The sequence below is a fragment of the Bos indicus genome, chromosome X (genome assembly GCF_029378745.1).
Source record: "Bos indicus isolate NIAB-ARS_2022 breed Sahiwal x Tharparkar chromosome X, NIAB-ARS_B.indTharparkar_mat_pri_1.0, whole genome shotgun sequence".
NCBI lineage: Eukaryota > Metazoa > Chordata > Mammalia > Artiodactyla > Bovidae > Bos > Bos indicus.
The window spans coordinates 127064577-127080120 of record NC_091789.1 but is presented as its reverse complement, the minus strand read 5'-3'; the positions used below and the strand labels follow the sequence as shown (position 1 = coordinate 127080120).

Here is a 15544-nt window from a genome sequence, read left to right as displayed (position 1 = left end):
AGACCAAGACTTTTAAAAAATCATCCAGATAAGAAAATTTGACATCAAAGTAGGGACTTTTGCCGAAATGGGAAGCAATCCCACAATAACACTGCTGGGACAATGGAATGAAAAAATAAAATGAAAAAAATTTCAAAACATGATCAACCTTGATTGTTCTCCATCTTTTCTGTCTTCTGTTTTGTAAAATTAAATAATTTATACCTCAATATGCTTTCTGAAAAATGCAGGAGCTATTAAACCTTAACAAGTTAGACCTCTTACTGTCTTCATTTATTTTTTGAGCATCTGCTCTTTGAAAGGCTCTATGCTAGTTCTGGTGAGGCTAAAATCAAGACCTCCCCTATGCCCATACAACTTTAGAAACAAGGAGCTGCAATCACATAATTAAGATCTTGAGATAGCCTTTAGGAATGACAGGAAAGTAAAAAGACAATGCAGGAGGAAATCTCTACCTTGGCTAATGTACTGATTTGTTAGTCTTTCCACAACAAAACCCCACAGAATGCGTGGCTGAAACAATGGAATTTTATTTTCTCAGAGTTCTAGAGGCTGCAAGTCCAAGAGGAGGTCTGGTTTACCCTGAGGCCTCTCCCCTTGGCTGCCAGGTGGCCACCCTCTTCACTTGGCATTCCTTTTGAATGCATATATCCCTGGTGCCTCCTTTTGTGTCTCAATTTCTTCTTATAGACACATTGGGTTATGGCCCATCCTAATGACCTCATTTTAACTCAACCATCTCTTTAAAGACCTTATTTCTAACTACAGTTGCATTCTGAAGTACTCTGAGTTATGCCTTCAATATGCATTTGTTGAGGGGACACAATTTGGCCCCTAACAGACAGAAATCTACGGTGTCCCTGCTTTTATCTCAATGCAGGAGATTCCAGTGCACAGACTGGTATTCTACGCACATCGTCTCCAGGGAGTTTCTGAGATGTAAGGGTGAACTCCCTTGAGGTGTTTAGGGAAGAAGGACATTCCTCCCTTTTCCCATTTTGAATTCTTCTGGTTAGACTACTAGTAAACTTGACACAAGACAGAGTAACAGGAGAAAAAGAGACAAGTTGCAATTCATGTGCACAAGAAGTGTCATATAAATGGGACCTAAGAAGTAGGCAAAGCAGGCAGCTTTTTTTTTTGTAGATAACAAAACAATTTGTGAGGAATCGACAGGACAAATCAACTTAGGTTTTAGGTACTCAACTAGTAAGGAATCTAAACAGAATCTGTACCCAGAGTAGTAAATGAAAGACTTAAAAAGCTTTGTGTATACAGGCTTCTCTGCTTGAACTGCCTACTTCTGGTTAGAAGGGTTTCCCTCTGCCTCCAAATGCAGGCAGTACATCCTTCATATGAGATGCATTTCCTGCTCTCAGGGAGGCAGAAATCGGGGGATGGCTGCATGTCCCTCCTCTGTTGGCTGTTTCTTAAATACCTTGAATTCAAAATAATTAATATGCCACTGTGGTATATTTGGGGGCAGAGTGCCCTAAGCCTTGACAGGTCCCTCCTCCGAAACTTGCCTGCAAGTCTCACATGGTAAAAGCTGATCTGGTCACTCTGGAGAGAGAGAATGGATTAGTGGAGTCTTCCATTTCATGGCAGCAGTTGCATCATTCTGAGAACAGGTCAGTTCATTTGAAGAGTGGTATCTCATTTCAATAGGTGGTGATGCAGGTGGGCTCCCAAAGCTAGGTCTAGGGTGGATGCGGTATCAGGTAGTTGTTAATAAGAGGCATTTCTATGGAAACAAAGAAAAGCAGACGTTAATGATTGGAGCTGGTTATAAACCAGTTTCTGAGCCCGGTAGTCAGTCAAGAAGTTTTCTAGGTGTCAGGATCAAAGCAACTATTGCAGTTTGAATGTCTCTATCACAGTTAGCAATATCTCTGGGTGATCAGGTTAACTTTCTGAGTGGCTCGTACAGCAACAGGCATGAAGTCTATTTGAACATAAGTTGTTGCGCCAATTTCTCTGATCTTTGCATCAAGTTATCTAGCTTCACGATGCAGGACTTCAGGAAAATGGCAATGTTACTTCTCAGTGATTCAAGTCAAAAGAATGGGAGAGGGAGCAGATCAAGATGGCAGAGGTATATCACTTGGAGCTTACTGTCTTCCCACAGAGACATCAAAAGGATGGGAGAAATTGGGAATTTTAGTAAGAAAGTTGCAGCTAGATATGGGTGGACACTAGAAAAATTCAGGATCCAACCTAGTTTGCAGGTAAATAATAAAACTTCAAGGAAACGTAATACCACTAGAACCTAATACCCACACATGTGTAGTACACTTTCTATTGCACCAATTTTTTCTGTCTATCACCTCCCTCATTTCTACCGAAGACAGGGAAACTAAGACCTAATTTGTTTGCAAAGGAAGTCTAAATTCAATAAACTCGGCCTGATTATTTATCTAAGTACAATAAGAATAACAATTTGCCAATAGGCGCTTTTAAATCTGCTTCACTGGAACGGTTCATAAAGAGTCTCCAGAAGGAAATTTTAATAGCCTCTTGAGGCTAGGAAGCGGAGAAGGCGATGGTACACCACTCCAGTGCTCTTGCCTGGAGAATCCCATGGACGGAGGAGCCTGGTAGGCTACAGTCCATGGGGTCGGGAAGAGTTGGTCACGACTGAGCGACTTCACTTTCACTTTTCACTGTCACGCGTTGGAGAAGGAAATGGCAACCCACTCCAGTGTTCTTGCCTGGAGAATCCCAGGGACGGGGGAACCTGGTGGGCTGCCTTTTATTGTCGCACAGAGTCAGACACCACTGAAGTGACTTAGTAGCAGAGGCTAGGAAGAAGCCATAGCAAAGACTTGTTGTCAAACCTAGAGATCTGGATGAATTCCTCTCTTCCTGAAGTCCCCAAAACATCCTAAAGTTCCTGTGCCTGCCAGAAGTGATCTTCCTTACTCACCTGGTAAGGCTGATGGGAATTCTATCAGCAAGGTCCCAGGCTGTTTTTCCAACGGGATTTTATGGCTCCCTATGGTTAACCTTAGTTTCCTCAAGTTATCTGGTCATATCCAAGGCTACCTGTGTCTGTCAAATATGACATTCCAGTCAAAGTCTCTGTAGTGTAATCAATGTTTCCACTTGTGTCCCGCTATAAGAACAGATTCTCACTGAACTTTTGAAAAATAACAATTTTCCTAAGAAAATAAAAACACTGAGAGTTTTTAATTTCTGGAGTGATATGGTAGGGTGAGAAAAATTAAAGTTTCAATTCTAATAACAAAGGTACAATTTATCAATTTGCTGTGTTAAAAAATTTCCTTATATGTAGAAAATGAAAGATTTTTAAAAGACAGTATTCTTTCACAAAAATCAGGAAAATTATCATCATATTTGTAATTCATTAAGCCCCATGTTCCTAATTCTTATATTGCCAGAGTCCAGTTTTTGTACTGTTTCTGTCAATCCTCCCTGAAGTTTGTGGCTCATAGGGACAATGATAATTTCAAGAAGCCTGCAAGGTTTTGGTTAAAGCTCGTATAATTTGCCCAGGGAAATATGTGCCTGGATCACACCTTCTTTGCCACCGTAAGGGAATCAGCCTTGCAGCAAGGGAAGGCTTCAACTCATACAGAAAATATAGGAATGACAAGAATATTTTGATGACTCATCTGTTCTGTTCAGTCTCTCGGTCGTGAGGTCAACTCTTTGCATCCCCATGGACTGCAGCACACCAGGCTTCCCTGAGCATCACCTATTCCCAGAGCTTGCTCAAACTCATGTCCACTGAGTAGATGATGCCAACCATTTCATCCTCTCTCATCCCCTTCTCTTCCTGCCTTCAATCTTTCCCAGCATTGGGATCTTTTCCAATGAGTCAGTTCTTCACATCAGGTCGCCAAAATACTGGAGCTTCAGCTTTAGCATCAGCCCTTCCAATGAATATTCAGGAGTGATATGCTTTAGAATTGACTGGTTAGATCTCCTTGCAGTCCAAGGGACTCTCACGAATCTTGCCCAGGAGGAAAAAGATGGCAAGAGGTTTGCTGGACGTGGAATACGTCTCTCTCCAAGGATACATCAGGAATACACCTTCAGACACAGAAGTGCATGCAGAATACCAGCTGAGAGTGGACAGGAGTACATGACCAGCAGAAAAGAATGTATAGACTCACACAAAACTCAAGGTCAAGCCCTGAGCCTTTACAGTGGGTCCACTGGCTCCAAGATCCTAGGCTACCAGAGAACTAACCCTAGGATATCAAATAGTGAGAACTGACACAAAGGAAACCACTGGAATACAAGACCTGGCATCACCAAACTACTGATAGCACCCTGTGCAGGATGTCCCATCTAAACCACAAAGAAAACAAAAATACAAACCCGATCATCAGCAGACAGTATTACCACCTTACTCAGCCTTGCCCATCAGAGGAAAAAGCAAACAAACAAACAAACAAAAACTCAGCACAAATCTCATTCTATAAGAAGTTTACAGAAGCCTTAGAGGGCAGAAACAAAAAGGAAGAAAGAATTCAACCTTGAAGCCTGGGAAAAGGAGACCTCAAACATGATAACTAAAATAATAATAATGAAAAAGGAAAAGAAATACAACACAAATGAAGGAACAAACTGGAAACAAGAAGTCCAAATCAATGAAGAGGAAACAGGCAAACTACTGGAAATGAATTCATTGCTTAAGGGAAGGCAGTGATACTGATACTTTGGAAACTGTCTGGCAAATTCTTTTCAGCTAAATATAGTCTTTTCATATGATCTAGCAAATGAACGTTAAGGTATTTACTCAAAAGAGCCAAAACCTTAAGCCCATCCAAAAACCTTCAACCAAATTTTAATAGCAGAATAAGACATAGCTGCCAAAAACTCAAATCACCAAAGATGACCTTCAGTACACGAGTGGGTAAACAAACTATGGTAAGCTACATGGAATGGTATTCAGTCCTGGAAGAAAACATTTCAAACCATGACAAGTTATAGAGAAAATTAAATTTATATTGATTAGCAGAAGGAGCTAGTACAAAAAGCCTACATACTGTATGATTCCATCAATGTTACAGTCTGGAAAATTCAAATCTTTAGAAAGAGTAAAACGTTCAGTAGTTGTCAGGGCTTCCAAGTGAGGTTTTGAGGGATGAACAGATGCAGCATGGGAGATCCATAGGGCATTCACACTCCTCTGCACGACACCGTGTTGGCTGAGTTGATCCTATCATGCATCTGTCAAACACTAAAGAACTGCAAAACACAAAAAGTAAAGTGTATTGTAAACAATGGACAATAGTTAATAATAACATATTGACATTAGTTGGTCAATTGTAAAAAACGAACTTGTATCCATTGAACCAATACAAGATGTTAATAATAGAAGATACCAAGTGGAGGAAGAGAGTGGCTGTATGAGACCTCTCAGTTCTATCTGCTGAATTTTCTCCAATCCTAAATCTGTTCTTTTAAAAAAGAAATACAGAGGGGCAACAAACTCATAAACACATGAAAAGAGGAGCTACATCGCTCATCATGAGAGAAATGCACATCAAAATTACAATGAGGTGGCACCTCATACAGGTCAGAATGGCCATCATCAAAAATTGTACAAGCAGTAAATCCTGGGGAGAGGTTAGAGAAAAGGTGGGAATGGAAATTGATATAGCCACTATGGAGAACACTGGGGAGATTCCTTTAAAACTGGGATTAAAACTACCATATGACCCAGCAATAGAAACACTAGGCATATACACTGAGAAAAGAATCATTGAAAAGACACCTGTATCCAGTGTTCATTGCAGCACTGCTTACAAGAGACAAGACATGGAAGCAAAGTAGACTTCAACTGACCGATGACTGGATAACGAAGTTGTGGTAGCCACATATAATGGAATATTAGCCATAAAAAGGAACTAATTTAAGTCACTTGTATTGAGGTGGATGCACCTAGAGCCTGTTTATGGACCAAAGTAAGTGAGAAACAGAAAAGTTACGTACATTAACACATATACGTGGAAAGTAGGAATGGTACTCACAAACCTATTTGAAGGGCAGGAATAGTGACACAGATGTGGAGAATGGACCTGTGGACACAGCAAAGAAGGCTTGTGTAGGAGAAATTGAGAGCGTGCCACTGACAAATATCGAGTCCCATGTGTACAAAAGATAGCTGGTGGGAAATTGCTATATAATACAGGGAGCTCAGCTTGGTGCTGTGTGACAGCCTAGAGGGGTGAGATGAGGGGGTGGGAGGAAGTCTCATCAGGCAGGAGGAATATGTATACGTAGCGCTGATTCATCCTGTTGTATAGCAGAAACAACACACCATTATAAAGCAAGGATCTGTCGATAAAAACAACTTTTTAAAAGTCTACTAATTTAAAAACTAGAAAAAATTATGGATAAGAACACATAGCCAGTACAGAGTTACATGCACCAATGCAAAATGAATAAAAGTCAGCAATAATGAAAAACAAAATATCACAGGAAGAATTTGATCCTCGAATTAAAATTCTTAGGAAATTTAGACACAGAAAACATTGACACAGATAACTAACTTCAGAAATCTGGCATAAAATGAGCAACACAGCAAAATCAAGAGACTGGTCTGGAAGAATCAACAATACTCAAACCATGTAATAGAAAACACACGATAAACGAAAGCAACAATAAGAAAAATGTAGTTACAATGAAACCTTAGAAAAATGTATGCAGTCTACATGAAGGCAACAAGAAGAATTTCCTGAGCACCTTAGGAAAAAGAAGTCTCAAACAGAATAGTATGTTATGTGTATTCCTGAGGACATATTGTAAGACGGTCGATTTTCCTTAAATCCTTTACAGATTGAGTACCACATCCAGAGTAGCTGAGACCACAGTCACACATGGGCGGCTGTTTCCTGTACCCAGAACAAACCATGGAAAACTTATACAAGCTGTTGGGGATTTTTTTCCCCAGGACTTGGAAGCGACGAGCCTGAAAGAATGACACTCGGACAGTCTCTTGCAAGGACTGACAAGTTTATTTCTGCAGTCAAGCTTTTCTATAGAAGCAGGAACAAAGAGCTTAAAGTATACGGCCAGCAGAGCACATGCAGAGTTAACACATAATCAGTAAAAACATTTCAAGGACAGCGCGCTCTAAATGACTCATGGGCTTATCCCACAACCCGCTCTCACAAGTAACATCCCTATTTATTATTAACTCTTGGCGCCGAGCATAACCAAAGGCAGGAGATGTTTTTCTGTCCGCAGTGCAAAGCCGGGTACTTCTGGCCCTTTGGCATTTTCCCACGGACTTTCTCCTTTTATGGCTATTTTGCACTACCTTCCCAACATATCCTCCTTTTGTTTTTAAATTAAGCACGGCGGCTGCTAGTTGGACTCCATTGTGGGAGGCATGGAGTCTTGAGTAGAGACTTCTGTATCCTATAATCAATGACAAAAAGAGCAGGGTGATTAATACATATATAAAAATATTGCTTCCTGAAAGCCAAGCTTTAGGGTCTAGAAACAATAGGGTTTTGGTTAAAGCATCATAGAATTGAGTACTATACAATTCCCTAGGTACCCTAACTTGAAAATTAGCAACTTGTTGTTTCAACAAATTGATGTCTAAACTTGAGTTATTTGCAAGATCGTGCAAATGCACCTTAACCTTATTCCAAGGATATTCAGTGTTATTATAGGGCATGTTAGTCAGACAAAAAGAAGTAAAATTCCAGTGACAGCATATACATGTTTGGAAAGTCAGTTGCTGCATTTGATCTCCTAAGTAGATAACCACAATTTGTAACTCATTAATTCGTGTTTGTAATTGCTGATCTATTTGAGCTTGTCGAGTCCACAGATCATGAGAGTCTTTGTGCCAAGCAGTGATAAAATCATGATTTTGTATAGAATTATGTAAAGCCATACCAGACAAAGTTCCTACAGTCACAATGGAGATAAGGCTTAAGATGCCTGCAATAATCCACCCAAGGATGTGCTTAGATCGCCTAAACCCAGTTTTCAACAGTACAGAAAGAAATACAGAATCAGTCCAAGGCTCAGGTAAGTTTACAGGAAGCCATTAACTCAGATCTTTGTTTAACTAGCGCAATGCTAGCATTGTGATATGAAATGGTGTGATTAAGGCAGGTATACAATGCACATGCAGTACAATTGACAATCTTGGCCGATAAGTCAATATCAAAATGCCCTACAATAAACAAGTACGGAAGGTGAACACACGATTGAATATAGCCAGTACTATTGTATAGGAAGGTATAATTAGAAGGACGAAACACACCCATAGTCCCATAAACATTAGCAAAGTGCTCTAAAGCTGCTGGAATTTTCCAAGTGTGCCATTGCTTTGGCCCCACAATGGGGACAACAATCCTGGGTCATGGGGGTGATAAGCCCCCATTATACCAATTCAGCAATATGTCCTTATCAGTCCAGAAACTTGTCTTAGATTTATGAAAGCTTCCAAAGCTTGATCTATTAAACCAGGAGCAATTATGATGTTCCTCCTGCTCTTTAGAACAGTTTACACTGCCAGAAACAGCTTATCTGGAGTCATAGGAGTTCCAGTACTCTTCAGTGTCTGCTCAGCCTAACGAGTCATGTTTTCACTTGAGCCCATGTCAGGTAAGGATTCAGACGATGGCGTTTCCTCATTGGCTCCTCCAGGGTCATTGACGAGACCCTTCGCGTCAACTTCGTCACTTCCCGAAGGAGTCCGGTCTTGGGGTCCTTCTCGGTAGTGGACATGGCGAAGGGGAATCCAGATTTCCTCTCCATCTGCAATGACAAAACCATAACCCTTGCCTAGGATTCGTAAGATTCCTGGCAGCCACTGATTAAATTGCTTATACCATATTGGTGTATTGATTTCTAATTTGCTGTTTTTGTCTTCTGCAAAATGTCTATCTGCACGAGTATCAGAGTTATTTTTTGTTAAGTTTAAAAAATTCAGGGAATAAAGAGTTAAAGATAATAGTACTTGAGGGTTCATGGGATAAGAAGTGTATCTCCTCTTCTATATTCCCCCTTTCTGTTTTAATAAATGAGTTTTTAGGGTGCGGTGGGCTCTTTCAATAATGGCTTGATCCTGAGGATTATAGGGTATTCCTGTAATGTGTGTTATGTTCCATTCTGATAAAAATGAACGAAACGAATGTGAGGTGAATGCAGGTCCATTGTCTGTTTTCAAGACAGAAGGAATCCCCATAATGGGGAAGGTGAGTAAGAATGCGGAAATGGCGTGTTTACTGGATTCTCAAGAGACCAGGTACTGTCCAGATAAAGTTGGAAAATGTATCTATTGAGGCAAAAAGTAAAGAAAATTTTCTTTAAGGAGCAGTGAGTGAAGTCAGATTGCTAAAGGGAATTAGGTTGTTGCCCCTGGAGATTAACTCCTGAAATCGTAGTTTGTAAGTGCAGAGGGGCGCAGACGTCACAGGTTTTAATAATATGCCGTGTTTCAGTGAGAGGAATATGGTATTTAGAGTGCAATCTGTTAGCAGTGGTATGAAGATTAGCATGTTCATCATTGGCAGTTGTAAAAATGGGAGCTATGAGCCTGTCAACAGCATCATTTCTTGTGATCAGAGGGCCAGGTAAACCTGAATGAGCACGTATATGTGCAATAAAGAAAGGTTCTGTACATGAGCGAATTAAAGCTTGAGTCTGTGAAAAGAGACTATATAATTCTTCATCTAGGTTGTATGAAAAGGCGGTAACAAAATCAGGAAAAAGGGAAGCAAGGTATTTGGAATCAGTATATACGTTGAAGGATAATGGTTGAAGCGACAAAAGAGCATATAAAGCATATAATTCAACTCTTTGTTCTGAAGAGTAGGTACTGGGTAATTTCTCTTTGGTATCAGGGCTGACAATCCCTGCTATGCCTTTCTTGTTGCCATCAATGAAATAGGTGTGTGCATTGATAATAGGCTGGGATGCAATGATATTAGTTACAATGAATTTAGTACATTGTAGAAAGTCCTATAATTTTCCTTTCGGTAAATGAAATGAGATAACATTCTGAAAATCACTCAATGCCATTTGCATGGTCAGGTTATACTGTAAGGCAATTTGTAATTCCTTTTTTGTCAAGGGAACGTGTATTGCATATGGATCAAATCCAGTCAAAGTTTGTACATGGCTTCTTCCTGACATAATTAAGTGCCCTATTTTCTCAATATATGCTACAATTTTTTTTTAGACTGTTTAGTGTGTAAATATACCCATTCTATTGGGCTATGTTGAGCTATAATTGCAGTGGGTGAATGTTCAGTGGGGAATATATCTAAAGAAACTGGATGATCATAATCTAGCCGAGTTGAAAAAGATTGTTGAATGTGTTTCTCCATTAAGGCCAGTTCTTCTTTGGCCTCTTTTGTTAGCTGCCTAGGGCTATTAGGGTTGGGGGATCCCTTTAAAATTTTAAATAGATTTTGTAAGGCATAGGTGGGGATGCTGACAGATGGCCACAGCCAATTAATATCTCCTAGCAATTTTTGAAAATCATTCAGCATGCGTAGAGACTGCACAGAAATTTGAGTTTTTTGAGGTTTGATTTTAGATTCTTCTATAACATGTCCTAAATAATTAAAGGGTGCTTTCCACTGAATTTTATCTGGTGCTACAAGCAGGCCATGATTTTGAAAAGTAGTAGTAACTTCATTATATAACTGTTGCAAATAGAATTCAGATTCCATAGAAAGAAGTATATCATCCATGTAATGAATTATAAACGCAGTAGGATACTTATCTCTAATGGGTTGTAATAAAACAGATATGAGATATTGGCAAATGGTAGGGGAGTTCATCATTCCCTGAGGTAGCACCTTCCATTGGAATCTTTTAACAGGAGCCATGTGATTTATAGAAGGAACTGAAAAGGCAAAATGTTTTCTATCTTTAGGGTGCAAAGGTATAGTAAAAAAGCAGTCTTGTAAGTCAATAATAACTATAGACCATCCTTTTGGTACCATAGACAGGGAGGGCAATCTGGGTTGTAAGGGCCCCATAGGTAACATGGTATTATTAACATTTCTTAAATCTATCAACATTCATTTTCCTGATTTCTTTTTTATTACAAAAATAGGGGAATTCCACAGGAAAAATGAAGGTCCTATATGAGCTTTTTGTAATTGTTCATTAACTAATTGCATAAGAGCTGCCAATTTTTCTTTAGTTAGGGGCCATTGAGGTGTCCATATTGGGGTATCAGATTCCCAATCGAGGGGCAGCATTGTTAACTCAATGGCCCCCATTAAAAGGTTCATTTAAAGAAATTGTGGCTTTCGTTTGTTCAAGAAAATCTTATCCCCATAAATTGACTGGGATATTAGTAATATATGGTTTAAGATAAGCTACAATTTGATCAGGGCCATACACTTGTAAATAGGATGCACTGACAAAAGTTTGTGTGGCATCAGCTTTATTTACTCCTAATAGTCTAGAAGGAGCCATAACCTTACCCCAATCGAGGGGCCATTCTGCAGCTCTAATGATTGAAATGTTAGCTCCGGTATCTAACATACCTGTGAAATTTTTTCCCCGTATGCGTAAAGTAAGCATGTGTTTCCGATGTTCCTTTAATAAGGTGGATAGTGCAGCAGTAAGGTTGGTATTGCCAAAGCCTCCTTGTCGAACTTTATCAGATGCTTTCATTGGCTCGACATATGGTAAAAGTAATAATTGTACAAAATGTTCCCTTTTTTGTAAGTATACATTTCCCATTTTCACAACATTTACCATAATATGTATTTCCCTTTCATAATTTTCGTTCATAACATTGGTCAATACCATTAAACCTCTCATTGTGCAGCTACTACATCCCAAAATCAGTCCCATTGTTCCGGGTGGAATTGGGTCATAATATCCAGTGGGAATTTGGTGGGGGTTGTATAATTCTATTAGTTCCATATCATAAGGACTAGGTATATCAATGCAAGCACTCTTAGATGTAGCTGCTTGCAGCATTATAACATTAGGTTCTCCTTTTGTAGTGGGGCTAGAGGATGGCCCCATTATTATTTTCCCTGTTGTTTTTGTTGTGCATCGGGGTTCAAGGTGTTTCCATCCTTATCAAATTTAGAATGACATTCATTCAGCCAATGGAACCCCCTTTTACATCTTGGACATACTCCTGGGGGTCTGTTCTTATTAGAAGTAGTATTATTTTTTCTGGCCTGTGTTGGCATGTGGCATTGTTTTTTCATATGGCTGGGCTTCCCACAGTTAAAACATTTGGCATTAGCAGCCTTTTGTACATTAAAGGTTTCTAATGCCACCAATTTTGTTCTATGGGACATAGATCCGATATCCTTATATGCTTTCGAATATTCCATAAGAGAGCCAGTCTCTTGAACTGGTCTAAGCATGGATTTACATTCCTCATTAGCATTTTCAAAAGCAAGTTGTTTTAAAATAATATTTTGTAAAGTCACATCCTTAACAGATTTCTCAATTGCATCCTTTAATTTTCCTATAAATTGAGAATATTCCTCTTCATGTCCTTGAATAATCTTAACAAATGAACCATCAGAGTTAGTGCTATCAATCTTTGCTTATGCCTTGTAGGCAGTTTCTTTAATGAAATATAACATCTAAGGGGTAATATTAGCTATCTGTGCAATCATATCAGCCATGGCTCTTGTTCCAGTGAGTATATCATAGGTTAAATTGGCAGGGTTACTATGAGATTGCTTGTCAATCATCAGCTGTCGGGCCTCATCATTAACCCACATTTGCCATTGCAGTAATTGTTGAGGACTTAAAACCATCTTTGTTACTTGAAAAAAAATTATATGGCATCCAACGGTCAGCCCACCCTCTGAGAAATTCTATACAGTAAGGAGAAGTAGGTCCATACAGAGTGCATGCTTTCTTAAAGCTAGAAAACATGCCAAAATGTAGATTAGCCCAAGTATTTTGGCCTTGGGCAGGTTGATTAAATTGCATTGGGAAAGCGAAAGTGCAAGCAGGCATCTCCCTAGGAGGAGTGAAATGATTAGTACGAGCAAAGTTAGCAACTGCTGTTACAGGCGGAGCAGAAGGAAAAACCTTAGATTTGGGCTGTCTGTTGAATGAAATGACCTCTGTTCTAAGTGGTTTCAGTTAGACATATCCTGTATATATATGTCTCTAAGTTGTTTTTCTAAGGATTGTGTCTGATTGAGCATAACATTCTTATATTTCAAAGGACCTTGCGTATCTTGTTCCTTAAGCTCATATTCATGTAAAGATTGAATAGGTTTTACTTCCAAATCAATGTTATGTCCTTCAATTTGTTCTATGACAGCCCGTATGAGTGACCAGGTAACCCTTGCTGATATGCTCGCAAAACATTATTTTTAACCCTTTTCTATATGTCTATATTGAGTGTCCCTTTTTCTGGGAACCATGAATTGTTCCAGTAAAATATGATAGCAGTTGTTCAACTGATCTCTTGAAACATTAACACCGTTTTGTTTCAAAAAATGATGCATTATAGAAATGAAAGGAATTTTACTGCTATGTTGTCCCATCCTGCTTACCTCTTTCTGCAGCGGCTCGTCGCTTTGTTCAGCCTTCCTCTCAAGTCCCTGTTTGTGGCGCCACTTGTTGGGGATTTTTTCCCCGGGACTTGGAAGCGACGAACCAGAAAGAATGACACTCGGACAGTCTCTTGCAAGGACTGACAAGTTTATTTCTGCAGTCAAGCTTTTCTATAGAAGCAGGAACAAAGAGCTTAAAGTATACGGAAAGCAGAGCACATGCGGAGATAACACATAATCAGTAAAAACATTTCAAGGACAGCGCACTCTAAATGACTCATGGGCTTATCCCACAACCCGCTCTCACAAGTAACATCCCTATTTATTATTAACTCTTGGCGCCAAGCATAACCAAAGGCAGGAGATGTTTTTCTGTCCGCAGTGCAAAGCCGAGTACTTCTGGCCCTTTGCCATTTTCCCAAGGACTTTCTCCTTTTATGGCTATTTTGCACTACGCTTCCCAACACAAGGAATAAAGACAACTACTAACAAAAGCAAGAACACAAAACTAAATAATCCCTGAGGAACAATAAGTCTTCATTGAACTAGACCCTGTGAGTGCCCAGGTCGGGGAGTACTCTGAGGCTGACACAGGTGTGCAGGCCACAAAGGAAACAGACAACAGGATCAGCTGGAAAAGGCTTTAAACTAGAGTGGTTGATTCTTCCACTGGGCCATGGGACCATGACCCTCTACTGCTTCACTGAAGGAACCTGAGGCAGCATCTCAGAGCCCCATGCCAGGATCATGGGGCACCAAAGTTTGGGATGGTCATGGCAGTATGGCCCAGAAGTCATGCAATAACCAGCAGAAACTTTGTTAGTGGATGACAACTGGCCCTTGTAAATAATCAGCTTAAGAGACTGCCACACATGGACTAAAAGAGAAAAGGTTGTATCACAGTAATTGTACAAAAGGACCGAAATTCATCTCAGAACTTTCAAGCAATGCCCCTGCAGTCGACTAAGAGCCCACAGTGAGAACCGTCAGGCTAAGGAGCCCCTTCACTTTCTCTGCTGGGGTTGTGTGACAGGGGTGGTTTTATACCAGAAAGGGAAGGGTTTCCAGGCTCTGCCGGCAGTCAATATGAAGATCATGAGTGAGTGTGAGGGGTTTCCACACCACAGAAGGCATTCTCCCATCCTTCCCTCTCACTTATCTTAACTGCAGCAGCCAGTTCCAAGAAGTCTTAGGCAGAAGCGTCCAGATGAGATGCCGGTGCACTTCTCACCAGGCGTCTGTGGATTTGACATCTTCCAGGTGAGGTCTTGCCCTCAGGTCAGCAGATGGGACGTAATGCAGCATTATGGTCGGAGGAAGACAGGGATAGAGGACAGAGAGGATCACTCAGCACACAAGAAGGAGCCCCAGAGTGCCCTTACTGTCTGTGTCAGCAGCTCCAGGAAGGCTGTTGCCTCAGGCTCCCAAATACTTCCTGCTTGGTTTACTGAGAGAAGTGAGAGGTAAGGAGTGAGGCCAGTTGACTGAGATCAGCAGGGACATCCAAGAATCCACTATGAGTCGAAGCAGGGACCACATCCCCCATCTTGCCGGAAACTCCCCCCGAACCCCGCCCACCCAGGCCCCACCCCTGCTGTCCTCCTGGAGCCCAGATGTGCATGATAGGAAGTGACGGCCCCCATCCATGCTGGGGTGCCAGGCCATCTTTGAGAGGGCTGCTATCTTTGACAGCTACTGTAGCTGTGACCAGAGGGAGGAGTCCGAGGTCTCATCAGGGGTCCAAGTTGGAAGTGACATGAGTTACAAGTGCACTGGATAGGTACAAAGATATGCCCTGTCACCCCCAACACATTTTCCATTCGAAAAGAGGGGAGTTTGTAGCACCCCAGCAACCCGGAACCTGCTCTACGCCCAGAGGCTCGGACCTGGCTCTTAGGTCCAATGTCCATCAGCTATGCACGAGGGTTCTCGGGACATAACCTGGGTCCAGGGCTGGTGGATCTGGGTGCAGGGTTGCTGGACCCTGGCTCTGTTCAGTAGAGGGAAGTCCAGGATTCTGTGGAGTGAAGAAGGGACCC

At 40.8% G+C, this 15544-nt stretch overlaps 1 long non-coding RNA gene across 1 annotated transcript; it reads right to left on the bottom strand.

Annotated features, from left to right (window-relative positions):
* Positions 1 to 6973: 6973 nt before the first annotated feature.
* On the bottom strand, positions 6974 to 15043 carry LOC109555529 (uncharacterized). The gene is made up of 2 exons (XR_002180283.2): positions 13506 to 15043; positions 6974 to 8757 (listed from the first exon to the last, which is right to left on the bottom strand). It is a non-coding gene; the product is annotated as an uncharacterized lncRNA (long non-coding RNA).
* Between the last annotated feature and the right edge of the window lie 501 nt (positions 15044 to 15544).